The sequence below is a fragment of the Eumetopias jubatus genome, unplaced genomic scaffold, assembly GCF_037043125.1.
Source record: "Eumetopias jubatus isolate StellerSeaLion01/CBP00866 unplaced genomic scaffold, mEumJub1_p1.0 scaffold_3, whole genome shotgun sequence".
Taxonomy (NCBI): Eukaryota; Metazoa; Chordata; class Mammalia; order Carnivora; family Otariidae; genus Eumetopias; species Eumetopias jubatus.
This window is the reverse complement of record NW_028274809.1, coordinates 156778873-156801819: the sequence shown is the minus strand read 5'-3', so window position 1 is coordinate 156801819 and position 22947 is coordinate 156778873. Positions and strand designations below refer to the sequence as shown.

General features: G+C 35.2%; 1 pseudogene; it reads right to left on the bottom strand.

Annotated features, from left to right (window-relative positions):
* Positions 1 to 21539: 21539 nt before the first annotated feature.
* Positions 21540 to 22549, bottom strand: LOC114209359 (tRNA selenocysteine 1-associated protein 1-like; annotated as a pseudogene).
* Positions 22550 to 22947: the final 398 nt, after the last annotated feature.

Genomic DNA, 22947 nt, shown 5'->3' with positions numbered 1-22947 from the left:
ATCATTCCCTGCATATTTTCAGACCACAATGCTTTGAAACTAGAACTCAATCACAAGAGGAAAGTCGGAAAGAACTCAAATACATGGAGGCTAAAGAGCATCCTACTAAAGAATGAATGGGTCAACAAGGAAATTAAAGAAGAATTAAAAAAATTCATGGAAACCAATGAAAATGAAAACACAACAGTTCAAAATCTTTGGGATGCAGCAAAGGCAGTCCTGAGAGGAAAGTATATAGCAATACAAGCCTTTCTCAAGAAACAAGAAAGGTCTCAAATACACAACCTAACCCTACACCTAAAGGAGCTGGAGAAAGAACAACAAACAAAGCCTAAACCCAGCAGGAGAAGAGAAATAATAAAGATCAGAGCAGAAATCAATGAACTAGAAACCAAAAGAACAGTAGAACAGATCAACGAAACTAGGAGCTGGTTCTTTGAAAGAATTAACAAGATTTATAAACCCCTGGCCAGACTGATCAAAAAGAAAAGAGAAATGACCCAAATCAACAAAATCATGAATGAAAGAGGAGAGATCACAACCAACACCAAAGAAATAAAAACAATTATAAGAACATATTATGAGCAACTCTATGCCAGCAAACTAGATAACCTGGAAGAAATGGGTGCATTCCTAGAGATGTATCAACTACCAAAATTGAACCAGGAAGAAATAGAAAACCTGAACAGACCTATAACTACTAAGGAAATTGAAGCAGTCATCAAAAATCTCCCAAGAAACAAAAGCCCAGGGCCAGATGGCTTCCCAGGGGAATTCTATCAGACATTTAAAGAAGAATTAATACCTATTCTCCTGAAACTGTTCCAAAAAATAGAAATGGAAGGGAAACTTCCAAACTCATTTTATGAGGCCAGGATTACCTTGATCCCAAAACCAGACAAAGACCCCATCAAAAAGGAGAATTACAGACCAATATCCTTGATGAACATGGATGCAAAAATTCTCACCAAGATACTAGCCAATAGGATCCAACAGTACATTAAAAGGATTATTCACCACGACCAAGTGGGATTTATCCCTGGGCTGCAGGGCTGGTTCAACATCCGCAAATCAATCAACGTGATACAATACATTAACAAAAGAAAGAACAAGAATCATATGATCCTCTCAATAGATGCAGAAAAAGCATTTGACAAAGTACAGCATTCTTTCTTGATCAAAACTCTTCAGAGTATAGGGTTAGAGGGTACATACCTCAATATCATAAAAGCCTTCTATGAAAACTTACAGCGAATATCATTCTCAATGGGGAAAGGCTGAGAGCTTTTCCCCTAAGGTCAGGAACGTGGCAGGGATGTCCACTCTCACCACTGCTATTCAACATAGTATTAGAAGTCCTAGCCACAGCAATCAGAAAACAAAAAGAAATCAAAGGCATCCGAATCGGGAAAGAGGAAGTCAAACTCTCACTCTTTGCAGATGATATGATACTGTATGTGGAAAACCCAAAGACTCCACCCCAAAACTGCTAGAACTCATACAGGAATTCAGTAAAGTAGCAGGATATAAAATCAATGCACAGAAATCAGTGGCATTCCTATACACCAACAACAAGACAGAAGAGAGACAAATCAAGGAGTCGATCCCATTTACAATTGCACCCAAAATCATTAGATACCTAGGAATAAATTTAACCAAAGAGGCAAAGGATCTGTACTCAGAAAACTATAAAATACTCATGAAAAAAATCGAAGAAGACACAAAGAAATGGAAAAACGTTCCATGCTCATGGATTGGGAGAACCAACATTGTGAAGATGTCAATGCTACCTAGAGCAATCTACACATTCAATGCAATCCCCATCAAAATACCATCCACTTTTTTCAAAGAAATGGAACAAATAATCCTAAAATTTGTATGGAAACAGAAGAGACCCCGAATAGCCAGAGGAATATTGAAAAAGAAAAGCAAAGCTGGCGGCATCACAATTCCGGACTTCCAGCTCTATTACAAAGCTGTCATCATCAAGACAGTATGGTACTGGCACAAAAACAGACACATAGATCAATGAAGCCAAATCAAGAGCCCAGAAATGGACCCTCAACTCTATGGTCAACTTATCTTTGACAAAGCAGGAAAGAATGTCCAATGGAGAAAAGACAGTCTCTTCAACAAATGGTGTTGGGAAAATTGGACAGCCACATGCAGAAGAATGAAACTGGACCATTTCTTTACACCACACACAAAAATAGACTCCAAATGTTTGAAAGACTTAAACGTGAGGCAGGAGTCCATCAAAATCCTCAAGGAGAACACAGGTAGCAACCTCTTCGACCTCAGCCGCAGGAACATCTTCCCAGAAACATCACCAAAGGCACGGGAAGCCAGGGCAAAAATGAACTATTGGGATTTCATCAAGATAAAAAGCTTTTTCACAGCAAAAGAAACAGTCCACAAAATCAAAAGACAACCGACAGAATGGGAGAAAATATTTGCAAATGACAGATCAGATAAAGGGCTAGTATCCAAAATCTATAAAGAACTTATCAAACTCAACACCCAAAGAACAAATAATCCAATCAAGAAATGGGCAGAAGACATGAACAGACCTTTTTCCAAAGAAAACATCCAAATGGCCAACAGGCACATGAAAAAGTGCTCAACATCACTCGGCATCAGGGAAATCCAAATCAAAACCTCAATGAGATACCACCTCACACCCGTCAGAATGGCTAAAATTAACAAGTCAGGGAACGACAGATGTTGGTGGGGATGTGAAGAAAGGGGAACCCTCCTACACTGTTGGTGGGAATGCAAGCTGGTGCAACCACTCTGGAAAACAGTATGGAGGTTCCTCAAACAGTTGAAATTAGAGCTACCATTCAATCCAGCAATTGCACTACTGGGTATTTATCACAAAGGTACAAATGTAGGGACCCGAAGGGGTACGTGAACCCCAGTGTTTATAGCAGCAAAGTCCACAATAGCCAAGCTGTGGAAAGACCCAAGATGTCCATCGACAGATGAATGGCTAAAGAAGATGTGGTATATATACACAATGGAATATTATGCAGCCATCAAAAGGAATGAGATCTTGCCATTTGCAACGACGTGGATGGAACTGGAGGGTCTTATGCTTAGTGAAATAAGTCAATCAGAGAAAGACATGTATCATATGACCTCACTGATATGAGGAATTCTTAATCTCAGGAAACAAACTGAGTGTTACTGGAGTGGTTGGGGGTGAGAGGGATGGGGTGGCTGGGTGATAGACATTGGGGAGGGTATGTGCTACGGTGAGCGCTGTGAATTGTGCAAGACTGTTGAATCACAGATCTGTACTTTTGAAGCAAATAACGCAACATATTTTAAGAAAAAAGAAAAAGAAGATAACAGGATATGAAGAATGAAGGGGAGTAAGTCAGAGGGGGAGACGAACCATGAGAGATGATGGACTCTGAAAAACAAACTGAGGGTTCTAGAGGGGAGGAGGGTAGGGGGATGTGTTAGCCTGGTGATGGGTATTAAAGAGGGCACATTCTGCATGGAGCACTGGGTGTTATGAACAAACAATGAATCATGGAACACTACATCAAAAACTAATGATGTAATATATGGTGATTAACATAACAATAAAAATTTAAAAAAAGAATTACTCATATCAGTGAGATCATATGATACTGGTCTTTCTTTGATTGACTTATTTCGCTTAGCATAATACCCTCTAGTTCCATCCATGTGTTTGCAAATGGCAAGATTTCATTTTTTTGATGTCTGCATAATATTTCATTGTGTGTGTGTGTGTGTGTATATATATATACATATATATATATATGGTATATATATATACCACTTCTACTTTATCCATTCATCTGTCCATGGACATCTTCGCTCTTTCCAAAATTTGGCTATTATGCTAGAAACATTGGGGTGCACATACCCCTTCGGATCACTATGTTTGTATCTTTCGGGTAAATACCCATTACGCAATCGCTGGATTGTAGGGTAGCTCTATTTTCAACTTTTTGAGGAACCTCCATATTGTTTTCCAGAGTGGCTGCACCGGCTTGCATTCCCACCAACAGTGTAGAAGAGTTCCCCTTTCTCCGCATCGCCGCCAACATCTGTTGTTTCCTGACTTGTTAATTTTAGCCATTTTGACTTGTGTGAGGTGATATCTCATTGTGGTTTTGATTTGGATTTCCCTGATCCTGAGCGATGTTGAGCACTTTTTCATGTGTCTGTTGGCCATTTGGATGTCTTCTTTGGAAATATGTCTGTTCATGTCTTCTGCCCATTTCTTGATTGGATCATTTGTTCTTTGGGTGCTGAGTTTGATAAGTTCTTTATAGATTTTGATACTAGCCCTTTATCTGAAGTGTCATTTACAAATATCTTCTCATTCTGTTGGTTGTCTTTTGGTTTTTTGACTGTTTCCTTTGCTGTGTAAAAGCTTTTTATCTTAATGAAGTCCCAACAGTTCATTTTTGCCCTTGCTTCCCTTGCCATTGGCAATGTTTCTTGGAAGAAGTTGCTGCAGCTGAGGTTGAAGAGGTTGCTGCCTGTATTCTCCTCTAGGACTTTGATGGACTCTTGTCTCACATTTAGGTCTTTCATTCATTTTGAGTCTATTTTTGTGTGTGGTGTAAGGAAATGGTCCAGTTTCATTCTTCTGCATCTGGCTGTCCAATTTTCCCAACACCATTTGTTGAAGAGACTGTCTTTTTTCCACTGGACATTCTTTCCTGCTCTGTTGAAGATGAGTTGACCATAGAGTTGAGGGTCCATTTCTGGGCTCTCTATTCTGTTCCATTGATCTATGTGTGTGTTTTTGTCCCAGTACCATACTGTCTTGATGATGACAGCTTTGTAATAGAGCTTAAGGACTGGAATCGTGATGCCACCAGCTTTGCTTTTCTTTTTTCAACATTCCTCTGGCTATTTGGGGTCTTTTCTGGTTCCATACAAATTTTAGGATTATTTGTTCCGATTTCTTGAAAAAAGTGGATGGTATTTTCATAGGGATTGCATTAAATGTGTAGATTGCTCTAGGTAGCATTGACATTTTCACAATATTTGTTCTTCCAATCCATTAGCCTGGAGTGTTTTTCCATTTCTTTGTGTCTTCCTCAATTTCTTTCATGAGTATTTTATAGTTCTCTGAGTACAGATTCTTTGCCTCTTTGGTTAGATTTATTCCTAGGTATCTTATGGTTTTGGGTGCAATTGTAAATGGGATCGACTCCTTAATTTCTCTTTCTTCTGTCTTGTTAGTGTATAGGAATGCCACTGATTTCTGGCATTGATTTTATATCCTGCCACTTTACTGAATTCCTGTATGAGTGCCAGCAGTTTTGGGGTGGAGTCTTTTGGGTTTTCCACATTAAGTATCATATCATCTGCAAAGAGTGAGAGTTTGACTTCTTCTTTGCTGATTCGGATGCCTTTGATTTCTTTTTGTTGTCTGATTGCTGTGGCTAGGACTTCTAGTACTATGTTGAATAGCAGTGGTGATAGTGGATATCCCTGCCATGTTCCTGACCTTTGGGGAAAAGCTCTCAGCCTTTCCCCATTGAGAATGATATTAGCTGTGGGTTTTTTCATCGATGCTTTTACGGTATTGAGGTATGTACCATCTATCCCTACACTTTGAAGAGTTTTAATCAAGAAAGGATGCTGTACTTTGTCAAATACTTTTTCTGTATCTATTGAGAGGATCTTATGGTTCTTGTTCTTTCTTTTATTAACATATTGTACACATTGATTGATTTGTGGATGTTGAACCAACCTTGCAGCCCAGAAATAAATCTGACTTGGTTGTGGTAAATAATCCTTTTAATGTACTATTCGATTGTATTGACTATCATTTTGGTGAGAATTCTTGCATTCATATTCATCAGGGATATTGGTCTGTAATTCAGCCAATGAGTTAATTACTGTTATCAAAAAACTCCACATTAAGCAGACTGGTTTTTGTATAAATAAATGATCTCAAAACTTAAACTTAAATTGACTATCAGATGTATTCTATCAACTAAATCTAACCTCTATTTTTCCCATTTGGGCAAGATAACTTTATACCTACTTTCCTTAAACCTCTAAAATTTTAGAGAGTATTATTTAACACTTAAAAATTTATTAAAAAGTTAGTATTAACAGGCCATTCTCATTTTGTTTCTAATAAGCTTAAGAGCCCACTGCCTATACTTCTGTCTTGTCTGCCCTATTTCAAGGGAGGAAGTTATCTCTTTCCCTGACAAGGGAAAGAACATAGCCAGTAGTTGTACTCAGGAACTTACCCTCTCAGTCTCTGAAGGACTTCTGTTTTTTTTTATGATTTTATTTATTTACTTGACAGAGAAAGACACGGCAAGAGAGAGAACACAAGCAGGGGGAGTGGGAGAAGGGGAAGCAGGCTTCCCGCGGAGCAGGGAGCCCGATTCAGGGCTCGATCCCAGGACCCTGGGACCATGACCTGAGCCCAAGGCAGACGCTTAACAACTGAGCCACCCAGGTGCCCCTCAGTCTCTGAAGGACTTTGCTCTGTTAGTTTTTCTGTGCTCTGTATCATACATTTTCCTCTTCTATTGTATCATCCTCACTGGTATAGTGATAAAGGTAAACAAAACAAATTCTCTTAAAACTTAGTTCTACATCTCCGCATAGCTATAACTTTTTTTTTGTAGTTCATTCTGTAATAATTTGTTATACCTTTTATTTTTCTAAACGCCAACTCATCTTACAAAACAATATAACCTGGCTTTGTACCAACTAAACCACTAAAGCTCTTTTTATCAATGTCACCAACAATCTCCAGGTTTTAAAGTCAATGGGACTTCTCTGTCATCTTTTACTCATACTGTCAGTGTTACTTAATATGGTTCATCACACCATCTTTTATGAACCACCTTCATTTCTTGGCAACTCTGACAATACTCTCTTATGTGCGATTTGTTGTTTGCTTTCCATACATAAACAGTCCAGCCTTCTCAGGATACTTCAGTTGTGCCTCCTTCATTACCTAATCTGTAAAGGTCGGTACTCCTCAGGGCTCAGTACTTTAAGTTCATACTTTTTCTCTCTACACTTCCTACTGATGTAAATACCACCTGTGATCTGATGCCTCTTAAATATATACAAGTAAGTCACATAATATTCACATAAAATTAGAGAAAGCATTCACATGCACTAAAATAAAATAATAAAAAAGAAGAAAAAAAAGTTAACCTTTCCTCAGAAAATTATAAAGTAAAATTTCTCCTAATAGCAATTTCTATTTTAGTGCTTGGTGTTTGGCTTGAGAATGTAATATAACTGCCTGTACTATTATATTTTTAATCTATCAATGGCGAAAATTAGAAGTGATTTAATACTGATTATATTAAATTACTTATCTTGATATTAAAATATGTCATTTAGAATCTAAATTATCTTAGCCAGTTACAAAAACATAGTTAATTGTCATTCTGAATAAAATAAGTACAATTTTCATTTTGAAAAATTCCTAGAAATATATCTATTTCCCAAATTGAGTATCTATTCCTTTTCCATCATCTGAAATATTGGATTTATAACTAACCAAACTTCTAAACTAAAAGCACTGTCATAGTTAATTAGTGAGAAAATATTAAATGCATAGCCAGTTTGATTTTATTTTGTTATTTCTCTATACATGCAATAATACTAAATATTTCAACTAATAACTTCTGAAAGGAATAATGGAAATTCAATAAATTCTCATTTTCTTTGACTTGAAAATGTTTAGACTTTCTCACAAATGAAATCTTACATCATTTTTATTGCTAATTATCTTTAAATTAGTACCATCTAGGGGAAAATTATTTCATTTGAAATCCATACTGTTATCAAAACTGGTTGTGAAATGCTATAACACAGTTAATCGTGTGTACTCTGAATGTTTCTGTACTTTTAAATAGAGGCAAAGTGAAGAATGACAGAGCAGTTATAAAAGTCTATAATTTTAGTTTAGGCAGTTACAAACAGTAGCAAGCACTTACATCACTTACTATATACTGGGCATGACTCTCAGTGCTTTTGTGCCAGTTATCATGGAAACACTTCAGAAATTCTCCAATCTCTTCTTTACCTTGGGAACCTGAACTTATTGGACTGTACCCATGAGCTTACTTATATTTGGTTTCCAGTGGGTTTTAGGCAATGGGAAACTATGGCGCAATATAAAAAGGAGTGAAGAGAGTAAAGGGAGAATATTTATTTCAGGAGCTTTGTCCCAGTATGATCACTTTGGACTGGCTGGGTCCTCTAATTCACAGATCCTCTTAAGTCTGCTTGTCTATACAACTCTCTCTATAGAAGTTACTATAGTAACTGCACCTTCCCTGGTCCTTTCATATTTGGAGCGGCATCTCTGCTATCACTGGTCCTAAGGATCTATACTATCCTTTGTGAGTTTCTTTCATCCTTCTTATAGATTTGAATAGTTGTATAAACTTGAGTATATAAAATATCCCCCCCCCATTGGGGTAGGCATATGAAACTTAACACCTTAATCTCTACCAAAAATCACTGAGATGGGAAGATTTTTATCTCCATTTTGCAGATGAGAGAACTGAGGCAGAGCAGGTTTAGGTCACAGATCTGTTATGTGGTGGAACTGAGATTCAAATCAGTTAATCTAAAACTAAATAAATTTATTCAACAGACACACAGATGCAACACATAATGCAACACTTAAACATACAACTGAAATATTATAGTCATGTCAAGATTATAGGAACATTTTAATAACTTTCTATGATAAAAATAGCAGAGGAATAGACCATTTGCATTGATCATTCTAATCCTTCTAATAATATTATTTGGGAAATATGTTTAAGTGAGGACACAAACTCATGGAAATGACCAAATTTGGTCAAGGGCATATATTGATTAAGGTTTTCTAGGGAGGTTTAAATAAGCTGACAAACTCACAATAAAGAGTATGATTACATTAGTCCTTTGTTAACCACAGCAGATATTAGTGTAAAGAATGTGAATGTTGTGGGAAGAAAAGAATAGACTGTCTCACCAGAAGTGTTCAGAGCTGTGGAATTATGCTAGTAAGTGTCTCCAGCGTAGCAGAGGATCCTTCTGACTCTGAGCACATGGGACACTGGACTCCTGCTTATGGCAGTCTTTGAGAAGTTATTATCAAGACACAGGGATCCTTCTGGACTTCTAAATAATTAAAAAGATATGACTAATGAAAAAAAGAGCATAAATCCTCTTGGATACCATGCATAACTAAAAGTTGTTTTCTATATTGAAGAAAAGCAAAGTGCTGCAAAAAAATCTGATTTCTCATGACCAATAATTAATGAAATTGAACTCACAATGCCAATTAATCAGTCATCTGCTTACTTGTGGCTAGCAATCCTGACAAAAATCATTCTTTCTTGGGCACATTTGTCTCTCCTTGGTGACTGACCCTCCTACCATAACTCTGGGTTTCTCTGTAAGGGCACAATCCTTCCCCTGATGTCTCTGATTGCATTCCTTACTATGAGACTTATTGAGTGTTTCCTGAAAATGGCAGGAAAATGTAATACAGCTGACAATTTTAACCCCTGCACAAGACTTTGCATCATGTACAGTCCAACTTCTTGATGTCTCCACATGTCTATACATTTGTATTACACACACACAACAACCCCAGAGAACAAATTAATTGTTTTCTGGTCCCAAGATAAGACTGAATCCTTGATATTAACATTTCCTGTCATAGGAGTGAGTCATCATTTATCAAATGCCTTTTCCTTTTCTTGCTTTATATTCTCTCCTTAGGTATCATAAACCATGCCTAGAGAAAATATATTTCTAGTCTAAATGTTCAAAATCCCTTCAGTGAGTTTCATATTTGTACATACAATTCTATACCTGATTGCTTCACTCAAGGTCCCAAATTTATCTTGCATCAAACTTTTTAAATACAACAACATAGTCTCCTAATACTTAAAAATGTTGTCCTCAGAGCACCTGGGTGGCTCAGTCAGTTAAGTGTCTGACTCTTGGTTTTGGCTCATGTCGTGATTTCAGGATTGTGAAATCAAGCCCCATGTAGGGCTCCACACTCAGCGTGGAGTCTCTTTAAGATTCTCTCCCTCTTCCTGTGCCCCTGAGCCACCCCCCCCCCAGGTACTTTCTCTCTCTCCCTCTCTCTTTCTCTAAAAATAAAGAAATCTTTAAAAAAAATGTTGTCCTCTTCTAGGATAACAGTTAAGGAAAACTTTACCCAAGAAGCAGTGATTTTAGCTGGGTTATCAGCCACAAGTAGGCAGAGAAGTGATGAAATGAAGTGCTTGCTTTTATTTTTTTTTTAATGGTACCAGTATCTTGCCTATTATCAAAAGCAATAACAAAAGAATCATCCTTGATATCATAGCTTCCCATACTGAAGCTGTCCCCAAATTCAGACCTCCTTCTATATAACTTCTTTTGAAGCTGTCAACATATTCTTATTCCTTGACATTACTTACCTAAATTACCATCATCCCTCAGACCACTGCAATTGCCTATTAACTGGTTTTATTCCATCTTCTCGACATTCCCCCTAAATATAGTCACCTGCATATGCATCTAATCTTTAAAAACAATTGGTTCTGCCATCCCAGATCAAAATGAATCAAGAAAAGTCAATTGTTCTTAAGATGGAGACCAGATCCTGCACAACCTAACCTCCTTCTCCTTTACTTATGTAGCACTATATGTCCATACTCTCCAGGTACTCTAATTTCCTTCTCCATGTAAAAATTACTGGTGATAAAAGGAAGGAAATGAATTTGGTGATGTCCACTATGTTAAAACAAAAATAAAAACAACTATGATAAAGTTTTGCTTAGGTGGAGGCACACTTTTTTTTAAGATTTTATTTATTTATTTGTCAGAGAGAGAGAGCAAGCACAAGCAGGGGTAGTGGCAGGCAAAGACAGAAGCAGGCTCTCTGCTGAGCAAGGAGCCTGATGCAGGACTCATCCCAGGACCCTGGGATCATAACCTGAGCTACAAGCAGATGCTTAACCAACTGAGCCACCCAGGCATCACTGGATGGAGGCAATCTTGACATTATCTTGGGTATCTGACAAATATAACTTTCTTACCTTTACACTTTTATTTATTTATTTATTTATTTATTTATTTTTTATAGTTTTTAAAAAAAGTTTTTATTTAAATTCTAGTTGGTTAACATACAGTATATTATTAGTTTCAGGTGTACAATATAGTGATTCAACACTTCCATACAACATCTGGTGCTCCTCACAGCAAGTGTACACCTTAATCCCTATCACCTATTTCACCCATCCCTCACCCACTTCCCATCCAGTAACTCATCAGTTTATTCTCTATAGTTGAGTCTATTTCTTGGTTTGCCTTTCTCTTTCTTTTCCCCTTTGTTCATCTGTTTTGTTTCTTAAATTCCACATATGAGTGAAATCATATCGTATTTGTCTTTCTCTGACTGATTTATTTCACTTAGCATAATACTCTCCCGCTCCACCCATGTCATTGCAAATGGCAAGATTCCATTCTTTTTATAGCTGAGTAATATCCCATTGTGTGTATATATACCATATCTTCTTTAACCATTTATCAGTCATGGACACTTGGTCTGTTTCCATATTTTGGCTATTATAGATAACACTGCTATAACCATCGGGATGCATGTATCCCTTTGAATTATTATTTGTGTATACTTTGGGTAAATACCTAGAAGCGCAATTGCTGGTAGTTCTATTTTTAACTTTTTAAGGAAACTTCAAACTGTTTTCTAGAGTGGCTGCACCAGTTTGCATTCTCACCAACAGTGCAAGAAGTTTCCCCTTTCTCCGCATTCTCGCCAACACCTGTTGTTTCTTGTGTTGTTGCTTTTAGCCATTCTGACAGGTGTGGGGTGATATCTCATTGAAGTTTTTATTTGTATTTCCCTGATGATCAGTGATGTTTAGCATCTTTTCATCCTTTATGCTACTGACTAATCCCTTGATACACAAATGTTCATCTAATACATAAAATGAACAATGTGAATTTATGAAGGTGATACTAACAGAGAATGAACAAGAGGCAAAGAGAAAAGTGAAAGAAGGAGAGAAAGAAATGGAGAGAAAAGAAGAAAACACAACTCCAACAATGAAATGCCTGGAGAATAATTTGTATTTCAACAGACAGTCTCTCCATAGAACATTCTTTCATTGTGTATCTAATCACAGAGACTTTCAACAAAAATTCTGTTCTCACAGCTCCTGCCTTGTGGAATTCCAGGGTGAAGAAGTTACTTAAAACTCTCACTTGGTAAAGGCCTTGCAAGTATTCTCAGTTGCCAGTGTTCTTCGATGGACCTCCAGCTATTCCCACTGATCTGAATTACTCTCTTCCATAAATAACTATTCTTGTATCAAGTAAATAGGAAAGAGGCATTCCTTTTTTTATTATTATGTTATGTTAATCACCATACATTACATCATTAGTTTTTGATGTAGTGTTCCATGATTCATTGTTTGCGTATAACACCCAGTGCTCCATGTGGAAAGAGGCATTCCTAATAAGATAGTTGCACATAGATGATTAACTGAAAATCATGAAACTTTTCTATCTACTGAGCTATTGTCAGAAAAATAATATTCAGCTTATTCTTTAGGGAACTCTAAGTCTAAAGAATCTATTACTATTTGAAATATTTTGCAATGATATGAATGATATGCCTTTTTTGCATAAAGCAAACCACAACCAAGTTAGCAGTTATTATTTCTGAAATCCCAACAATTTTTGACTTTGTACTCTACTCCATGAAATTCATTTTTCCCTATATTCACATATTTACAGTAGGAGATAAACTATCATATGCCTTTTATCCTACTTTTAAACAAAGCTGTTATATAATATTTCAAAATAAAATGTAAACAATCTGATAATTTATAATACAAAGGCTCACTGAAGGGATTTGACATTTACTTAACATTATGCCCTTTAAGAAAGTTATAGTTACATAGTTTCCAGCATTGCATTTGTGATTAAAAAGGGATATGTGATTTTTTATGTAAAGACATCTATTCAAAACACAATATTAATTAGAGCATTGTCTTTTTTAAAATTTGAACTTTCCAAATAAATGATTTTATACTTGTGTTTACAGATATTTAGATTTCAGTCACTGTTAAATAACAATTGTTAAGAGCATGTGCTTCAAGTTCAGAGAAACCTGCTTCCAGTTTCAAATAAACCATTTGTTAACTGTGAGGCTTCTGTTAAATTACTTAACACTTCAACATTTCAGCTTCCTCACATTTAATAGTTGGGAGGATTAAGTGACATAAGGCATGCATGTAAAGTGCTTAGCCCACATTGCATAGCATATTACATATTCAATGATATTTGAAGGCACCGTTATTATTACTGTAAGTGTAAATTGCTGGCACATGATGAATATTGCTACAAATGCATTTTTTCTTCTACTAAAAGCAACAGAGGGTTCTTGGACAATTGAATCCCAACAGTTTTAAAGAAACTGAATTACAGAACCAATTTCAGTAATATATTCCAGATATATGTACATATAGCCTATAATATAGTAATATTTTCCAGATATACATATATATATATATATATATATATATATATATAGCCTGAAACTTTATTTCATGCTGTTGAACTATGATATGAAATCCCTTTCAGTATAAGAAACTAGCTTCACATTTCCTCTCTCTACCAAGTCAGTTTGAAATGAATCTTTGGTGAAACAAAATAAACACAAACTTTGAAGACATATGTGGAGAATATATATATTCTATAATTACAGCTTATATTGTTTTTCTTTCTCTTTTTAAAAATTGATGGATATTTGGAGATCCTGGCAAAGTAGCATTTGAAGAAAATTAAATCCAGAGAATGTTGAAGGTGTGAAAGCCTAAAATATTTACCCTAGTGTGAAAACCTTAAAGACTTTCTCTATCACCCATTTTTTTTTTCTTCAGAATATTTTCTGTAGCTGAGTAGTTATTTTAAGCATTCCTCTTTATTGGTTATGTCCTACAGTGAGTTACTGGGAAAACTGTTGTGCTTGATCAGGTTAGCTGACATTTTCTTCATTGAATTCTATCATTTTTTTCTAACGTACGGAAAAGATCTATTCCTTATCATTTATTGCTCTTAGGACACTAATAATACCCCATCAGTGATTTATGAGTTATAACTTCAAATATGTAGTCTAATTTCTACCAGGTACGACATCTGCATAAACAAAGCAGTCGAACTAGGAAAGTGTTATGACACTTTCCAAGCAAGCACTCACCAAAAAATTATTCAAATCTAACTTGAAAGTCAAATTCTTTCTTTTTCCCCACAGCCTCTCTCTTGCTCCCTCTCTCCAGCTATCTCTTTCTGTCTCTCAATCTGTATTTCTTTCTGTCTCTCTCTCTCTCTCTCTCACACACACACACATGCAAAAAAGCAGGACTGTCTTAAATATGTTGATGCAAATGATCGCATTCTGTAAAGTATTCAAAGCCTTCAATCTCATCCACTGTGGTTCTAATTATGTCCCTGAGACTGATAATAAAGTACTAGTATGACGCTAGATTTTCAGTTTACAAGTGTCAAAAAAATTTTCAAAGTCAAATGAACTATAAGGCAAATTCATGTTTAGATAAATAAAGAGAATGTTAACAGTCCATCATGCAGAAATGCAATTAATTGCGTTGCATGAGTAAAGAAGAAGGTCAAAGACAAGCTGTTTGCTTTAGTCAGCATTTTGAAAACGCTAAAAATTCCACACAACTTAAAATAACCCAGGCCTATTTCCTTATGATATTACTAAATTCACACTACCTATTGCACCATAATTTCTTATAATACACCGGCCAATATTGATAAGACTTTATCTGTTCATAAGAAAAATATATTTTCCAAAATCATTGGAATTACATAAGCTAGAAAATTGTAGAGCTTTTCTAAAAATATAGAATTATTGTTTTATCATTTCTTAAAAATTTCGATTTCTTTCCCTTAAATATTATTTTAAGCCTGATCACTTTGCCCTTAAATTCCTTTAAGTATATCATTCTGAAACTAATATATGTAGTATTCAATAAATAAGTGATATACATCGTTATCTGATTTTCTGGAAATGATTATCTGTTGTTGAACAATTCTACTTAATCTGTGAATAAATCTATTTATGTTTCACATCTCAAACAGAAAATTAGAAAATCAGTCCTTAATAAAAGCAAACATAGATGCATGTTTGACTTGGAATTGTACATTTTACGTATCTATACATTTGTTGATATATATTTCATATATATATCATAATACTTATATAATACTAATGTTTAATGTTATATTTACTGTACTTATTCACTTCCTCCAAGAAATTGAGATTTCCTGTGTATCACTTGCTAACCTATCTGGTTAACAATAACTTGAAGATAAGGGCTAAAACAGAAGGGATTAATGTGACATCCCGAGTTCATTTAAAGATATACACTATAATCTAGGCTAAAATTCTCACTGACCCATCATCTCCTTATACACATCAAGGAGCAGGCAAGAATATTTGGTACTTTAATGCTTATTTTTTGGATGCCCTCATCTTTATGATCAATAAACTTTAATATTTCTTGGAGACATGACTAAAACTTTACTTTTGGATATCCCAAATTGCCTAATTTATACATGGCAAGAAGAAGTTTAACTCCTATTAGAGATGTAAAGGATATCAGTAAAAGAGAAGTGAAGAACAAAGATTATTTTAAAAGATAAGCTATATAATGTCAAGATACACAAATAAAATCTGCATACAGACTAAGGAATATTGAATACTTCTAGGCAACTGTTAAGACTATGAATTCATTCTAAGTGCAATGTCTTTGGCTGAATGTCATATTTCTAACAATAGATGGGGAGCAGAAGAGACTTCTACAATGCTTCTGTGTTCTTGTATTATTTATTTATTCTTTTTCTTTTTAAATATTTAATACTGTGAAATATATCACATAAAAGAATGCTTAAATCACAGATATTGAAATCAATAGTTATGAAGCATATTTTTCTATACTAAGTCTCTATTTTTTCTTAAGAGATTATCATAAATAAAATTTTGCATAATTTATCATTACATAAGCATATTGATAAATAGACTGATGTATACTCATGTAAGCACTATGACTTTCTTGTAAGCACTATGACTTTCTTATTTTGTTATTTGAATACCCTTTTAAATAAGAAAGAATTTTTATATCCTAAAATAAAACCCAAACAATCATAAATCATTTTGACTTCCATGAATTTTAAAGAGAAAGAGACATATAAATTGCTATTGGGTAAGAACATATAATTTGAGAGCTTTTAATCAAGGACTTTTATAAATCATACAGAATAATATAGTACTTATAAATCTTAAAGGACAAAGTTTAGGTGACTAAATCTTACAAGATTATTTTTCAGTAATTTTAAAAATCATTTGAATCCATTAGACAATTATATAGAATTGTTTGCTTTTTCCTTTTTTATTAATAGTACATTTCTAAATCTAATCTTTTGTCTGAAAGGGTAAATCTCTGAGCCTTCTCGTAATGTTTATTTGATTTTTTTTATAATCTTGGTAGCACACCATACATTCAAGCTTTCATATTCTATAAGTTGCAGACTAAAACCAAATTATAGCCTTAAAGTAGCTGAAACATTAATAATGGCTGTGAGTTAAACTGAATTAAATTAATGTGAATTAAATGAAACTAAATTTACTTTTATAAGATACATACCATGAGTATGCATACTTTAGAAAACACAACTTTGAATAGTAGTAATCAAGGGAAATTGCATCAAAATATTATTCGAGTATCAATATAATATGCCTGCATTTTGAATACTGAAAAATCCACATTTTGGTACAAAAACTGTAAATGTATTTTCAAAACTTGTTTATTTGGGAAATACTATGTATTTAAAACATTGTATATAAAACATTATTTCATCAAGATGTGGCCTTCTTGGGGCGCCTGGGTGGCTCAGTTGGTTAAGCGACTGCCTTCGGCTCAGGTCATGATCCTGGAGTCCCGGGATCGAGTCCCACATCAGGCTCCCTGTTCAGCGGGGAGTCTGCTTCTCCCTCTGACCCTCTTCCCTCTCGTGCTCTCTATCTCTCAATCTCTCTCTCTCAAATAAATAAAAATAAAATCTTAAAAAAAAAAAAGATGTGGCCTTCTACCTAAAATCTCACTGAAATAGCCTAAAGAATATAAATATGGGGAAAAAAACCTACCAGAAGTTGGACACGATGGTTTTCATCGAACAATTCATAGTTTAATAGAAGAGTATGGACATTCAGCTTATAAGTAAGTTTTCTTGCTATCCTGAATTGAGTCATGTAAATTTTGGATGCTCAGGGCAGCAGGAGTAATGACTGACTTTGTGAAGGCTATCATACACTTGGAACGGTGTTTTCTCATAAATGATCACAAAAAGGGAATCCTTCCAATTATAGAAGGGGCAAGTAACATATGTATTTTGTCAAACCAATGGAAAACATACTTTTCACAACACTGGATTATAAAGGAGTGTAAAGTGAAGTGTCAAAAGTGAATTGTCAAGTATTTCCTTTTCTCTTCATCACCAACAATTCAAGATCTGACTTAAAACAGATAAAGCTGACAAGAAAGTAATATGAAGGACACAGGGGAATTTGTAGAGGGCCAAATTAAAACTTAGGAAGAGATTTAAGAAATTTAATAACCAGAATTCACAGGTGGAGCTTCTAAATAAAATTGTCTAAAATTCTTGAACTTCCTTGCAAATGACTACAATTCCCTTAAAATATACCTTACTTCAATCACCTACTTGGAACCATGACCTAACAAAATGAAGTTAAATAATATCATTATTTTACTAAGAAAAATTACATGTAATACATAAAATGTTGCTATACATATATACATTCATATACATGAATAATTGACTAGGGAAAGAGTGGAATAATAACCTACACAAATCTCTGACAAAACCCACCAATCTACCTACAATTCTAATTCAGGGAAGAGACTTACTGCACTAAAGAAGAAAACAAGACTTAGTTGATATTCTGGTGTGCCACCAAGATAGATCACCTTAATGACCAAAGAATTTATTTTCCAAAGTTCTGAGAAGTTTGACCGCTTATGGCTTGCAACTACATCTTTTTTCTGGGAGTTACTGTCTACCACAGGAGCTGCTTCCCCTAAGACCATGGCCAATATCCAGGGCCGGCTAATATCCAGGGCCACCCTATATCCAGTGCCTTACTGATGAGCAGCTATAATAGTAGCCCTATCCACTTTCTCCAATTCAGGATATTTTTTTAAACACTATCTTAGCTTAAAAGCACCATTTAGGGAAGCATCTACCTAAATTATTGGGAATGCGACTGCTGGATCATATGATGTTTCTATGTTTAACTTGGTAAGAAATTACCAAACTGCCTTCCAATGTGGCTGTCCCAATGTACATTCTTACATACAATAAACAAGAGTTCCTGCTGTTATACACCCTCACCAACATTCGATATTTTCAGTGCTTAGGGTTTTACTCATTCCTGTTGTTATACACCCTCACCAACATTCGATATTTTCAGTGCTTAGGGTTTTAGTCATTCTAATAGGTAAGTAGTGGGAGTTTCTTAATTTTCTTTTTAGCATTTCCTTAAGGAAAATTATGTTGACCAACTTTCTGTGTCCCTTTTCCATACTGATTCTTAAATTTTTTCTTCAATGAAGGGCCTGTTCAGACTTTTTGTTTTGTTTTTTGTTTGGGCTGATTTTTTAAAAGATCTATTTCTATACTTTGGTACTACTTATTTTTATTTCTTTGTGTTTTAGGGAAAAAAAGGAGAAGGGATTAGAAGAGTAAAGATAGAACAAAAAGTAAATACTATATTCTACTTTTAAAAATGTCTTAAATACCTCAAATAAATAAACACTTCCAAAATTCCCTAATACTTTATAGTAGAAGTTCTTAAAATGTATATCTAAAAAGATATAGTTATTATTTGTCAAATGTTATCTATCTTTAAAATGCCAAATAATATAAAATTGCCAAATTGCAGTAAGCAATAGATGGCAAAAGCAGACAAAATACTTCATTTTTTCTCTCATTTTTCATATTTGCCTAGTTTTTTCTTTCTTCTGAAAACATCCTGCTATTAGTATTCTCATTTTATTTTTTTCTGCATCTATCATGTATCTAAGGTAGAACAGCAATTATTCTTTCTCTCAGTACTAAGAAAACTGAATTTGTAAAAAAATTTGTTAGCATCCTAAATCAGGCCTTCTTCCATTTTCTACTATAATCCTAACTACCCCATTTTAGTATGTCCTACTACCCCAACTCCCTTCTTCAGTCTAGCTACCACTACATTTCAGACTATTGTGATAACAGCACATAACATGAAATCTATCCAGTATTGCTAATGATAAGCACAATATTATACAGAAATTCTAGAACTTTTATTCTTTAATGACTGAAATTTTATACTCACTGAACAGCAACTCCCATTTATCCTCCCCCCAGCTACTGGCAACCAACATTCAATTTTCTGCTTCAATGATTTTGAGTATCTTAGATTAACTCATATAAGTGGAATTATGCATATTCACACTTTTGTGACTGGCTTATTCACTTAGCAGAATGTCCTAAAAATTCACCCATGTTGTAGCATATAATAGGATTTTGTTATGGCTGAATCATATTCCATTATATGTATAGTCCACATTTTCTTTTTCTAATCATCTGTCAATAGAAATCTGAGTTGTTTCTACTTCTTGGCTATTGTGAATAATGGTGCAATGAACATGGGAAAGCAAATATCTCTTCAAGATCATGACTTCAGTTCTTTTGGATAAATACCCAGAAGTAGGGTTGATAGATCACATGATAGTTCTAATTCCAATTTTTTGAGGATACTCCAGACTATTTTCCACAGTGGTTATACCAGTTTACATTCCCACCAACAATGTACAGGGTTCTAATTTTTCCACATGGTTGCCAACACTTATTTTATTTTTTATTTGTTTGTTTAATAATGGCAATCTCATCAGGTAAAGGTGATATCTAGTGGTGCTTTTGATTTGCATTTCTCTGATGACTAGTGAAGCTGAACATCTTTTTATATACTTGTTAGCCATTTGTATGTGTTCTTTGGAGAAATGTCTTTATTCAAGCCATTTTACCATTTTTAATTAGGTCTTTTGTTTACTTTGCTATTGAATTATGTGAGTTCTCTATATAAACTGTGTATTAACTTTTTATCACAGATATGGTTTGAAATATTTTCTCCCATTTAATTCTGTTGATTTTTCCATTTTGCTTTTTATTCTGTTGATTTTTCCTTTGCCACACAGAAGCTCTCTGTTTGATATAGTCTGACTTATCTATTTATGCTTTTGTTGCCTGTGCTTCTGATGTCATACCCAAGAAATCAGTGCCAAGACCAATGTCATGAAGATTCTCCTCTTAATGTCTTTATTTTGACTTGATAACTCTGTATGGTATAAAATGAGTGTCCAGTTTCATTCTATTGCATGTGTTTGCAGTTTTCCCAGAATCATTGTTGAAGAGACTCTTTTCCCCACTGTATGCTCCCTATAGTGGCAATCTTGTCAAAAATCATTCGAAGACCACATATGTGTGAAATTATTTCTGAGTGCTCTATTTTGTCCCACTGGTCTACACATCTGTAATTGTTCAATACCATATTGTTTTAATTACTGAAGCTCTGTTGTATGTTTTAAAATCAGGAAGTGTGTGTCCTCTAGCTTTGTTCTTGTTTGTCAAGATTGTTTTGGCTATTTGGGGTCCTTTTTAGTTCCATATGAATTTTATGATTATTTTTTCCTTTTTGTGAAAAATGCCATTGAAATCATGATAATAATTACATTTGAATCTGTACACTGTTTTGGGTAATATAGACATTTTAACAATAGTAAGTCTTCCAATTCATGAATACAAGATACCTTTCCATTTATTTGTGTCTTTTAAAAATTCTTTTCAGCATATTTTGTAGCTTTCAGTGTGCATACCTTTTGCCTCCTTGGTTAAGTTTATTCCTAAATATTTTATTCTTTTTGATGCTATCATAAATGGGAATGCTTCCTTCCTTCCTTTTTCTTTCTTCTTTCTTTCTTTCTTTCTCTTTCTTTCTTTCTTTCTTTCTTTCTTTCTTTCTTTCTTTCTTTCTTTTTCTTTCTTTCTTTCTTTCTTTCTTTCTTTCTTTCTTTCTTTCTTTCTCTCTCTCTCTCTTCTTTCTTCCTTCTTTCTTTCTTCCTTTCTTTCTTTCTTTCTTTCTCTTTTTTTTTTTTGGAAACTTGTTCAACAGTTATGAGTTGGTCCCTTGGTTTTCAAACTCAAGTGTCTCACTGTCAAATGAAGGCAGCAGTGTTGCAGGAATAGTCATAATCTCAGAATTGTCAATTACTAAAATCTTACAAATCATTTCCAAAAAAGGTAAAAGTTCTTCCAATATTTTTGTTGTCATTATTGTTAAAAAGGAATCTTTTATCTCCCTCACACAGAATAATTTGGCTTGTCCTTCTTCCTGGCTACATCATGGTAGGGGTCTCTGAAGATACCGTGTCCAGGAGTTGCCAGTGACATTCCATCAGTGCATCCTACAGCTCTTTTCTTTGCTCCATGAACTCCTCGTTGGCTTCAATCACATCTATCTGTGGCATGGGGTCTTCCAATGTGTTATCCCTAACTTCTTCATATCTCTACATAGTGCTCTGGGTATAACCATGCAGGGGATGGCTGAAGCTGTAGCTGCCTGTGTTCTGGTCTCACTGGGCATAGTAGTTCTGGTACTACTGGTAATAGTGGTTGTAGCTGTAATTGTACATCTAACTTGACTATACTCCACTGACAGCGTTCAGCTTGCTTTGAGGATTGCCACATTCAGCTGCACTGGTTTAGGCCCCAGGCTGACTGCTCCTTGGCAGTCAGTCAGGGCTCACTTCTGTTCAGTTCATCTGTGATTTTCACAAAACCATAGTCATTAGACACACCTGTTTAGTCCAAAATCACCTTGCTTCCCTAATAGGAAGGGTAGACTTTGACGAAGAATTCATACAGCATGTCGTCATCCACATCGGGGGTCAGGTCCCCCACAAAGAGGAAATACTCAGGGCTGTTATCTGGTTGTTTCCCAGAAGTGGCATAATTCAGTTTAAAACGTTTTGCCTTGGCCAAAGCATCTTCTTTTCTCTAAGCCACAACTTTTTCTCCTGTATAAAATGAAGGGTTGCACAGATGACCACTAAGGGCACTGCCAGCTCCATGGTTCTATGAGCCCAGGTGTGTCAGGTTGGTGCAGCTATAACCTAAGTAAAAGTGTGGGTCCTGGAAGGGGTTTCCCATTAATTTTGTGCAAACACCTCTTGGCTATGGCCAAATCTCCAAATTCTACAAAACAGTAGCCAGCTGAGATTCTAGTGAGGTGGTTTTGGATAATTTTGACGCTCATCACAGTGTCCTCCATGGTGGCAGAGGCTCTGGAGATGAAATTCTCATTCATGCAGGGTTCCAGCTCATTCATGCACAGGATGGCCACCATGCTTGGAGCCTGAGTGGGATTTTGCAGGCTGAGAAGGCCTGCATGGGCTTCAGACTGTGAGGCAAGAAATGGGATTGTTTTCTTAATTTATTTTGTTAGATAATTCATTATGTAGAAGTATGCAAATTATTTCTGTATCATGATTTTTATATCATTTGACTTTCCTGAATAGATTTATTAGTTCAAACAGTTCCTTTTGTGGACGCTTTGTAGTTTTCTTTTTCTTTTTTTTTTTAAAGATTTTATTTATTTATTTGACAGAGAGAGAGAGAGAGACAGCGAGGGAGGGAACACAAGAAGGGGGAGCAGGAGAGGGAGAAGCAGGCTTCCCATGGAGCAGGGAGCCCGATGCAGGGCTCGATCCCAGGACCCTGAGATCATGACCTGAGCCAAAGGCA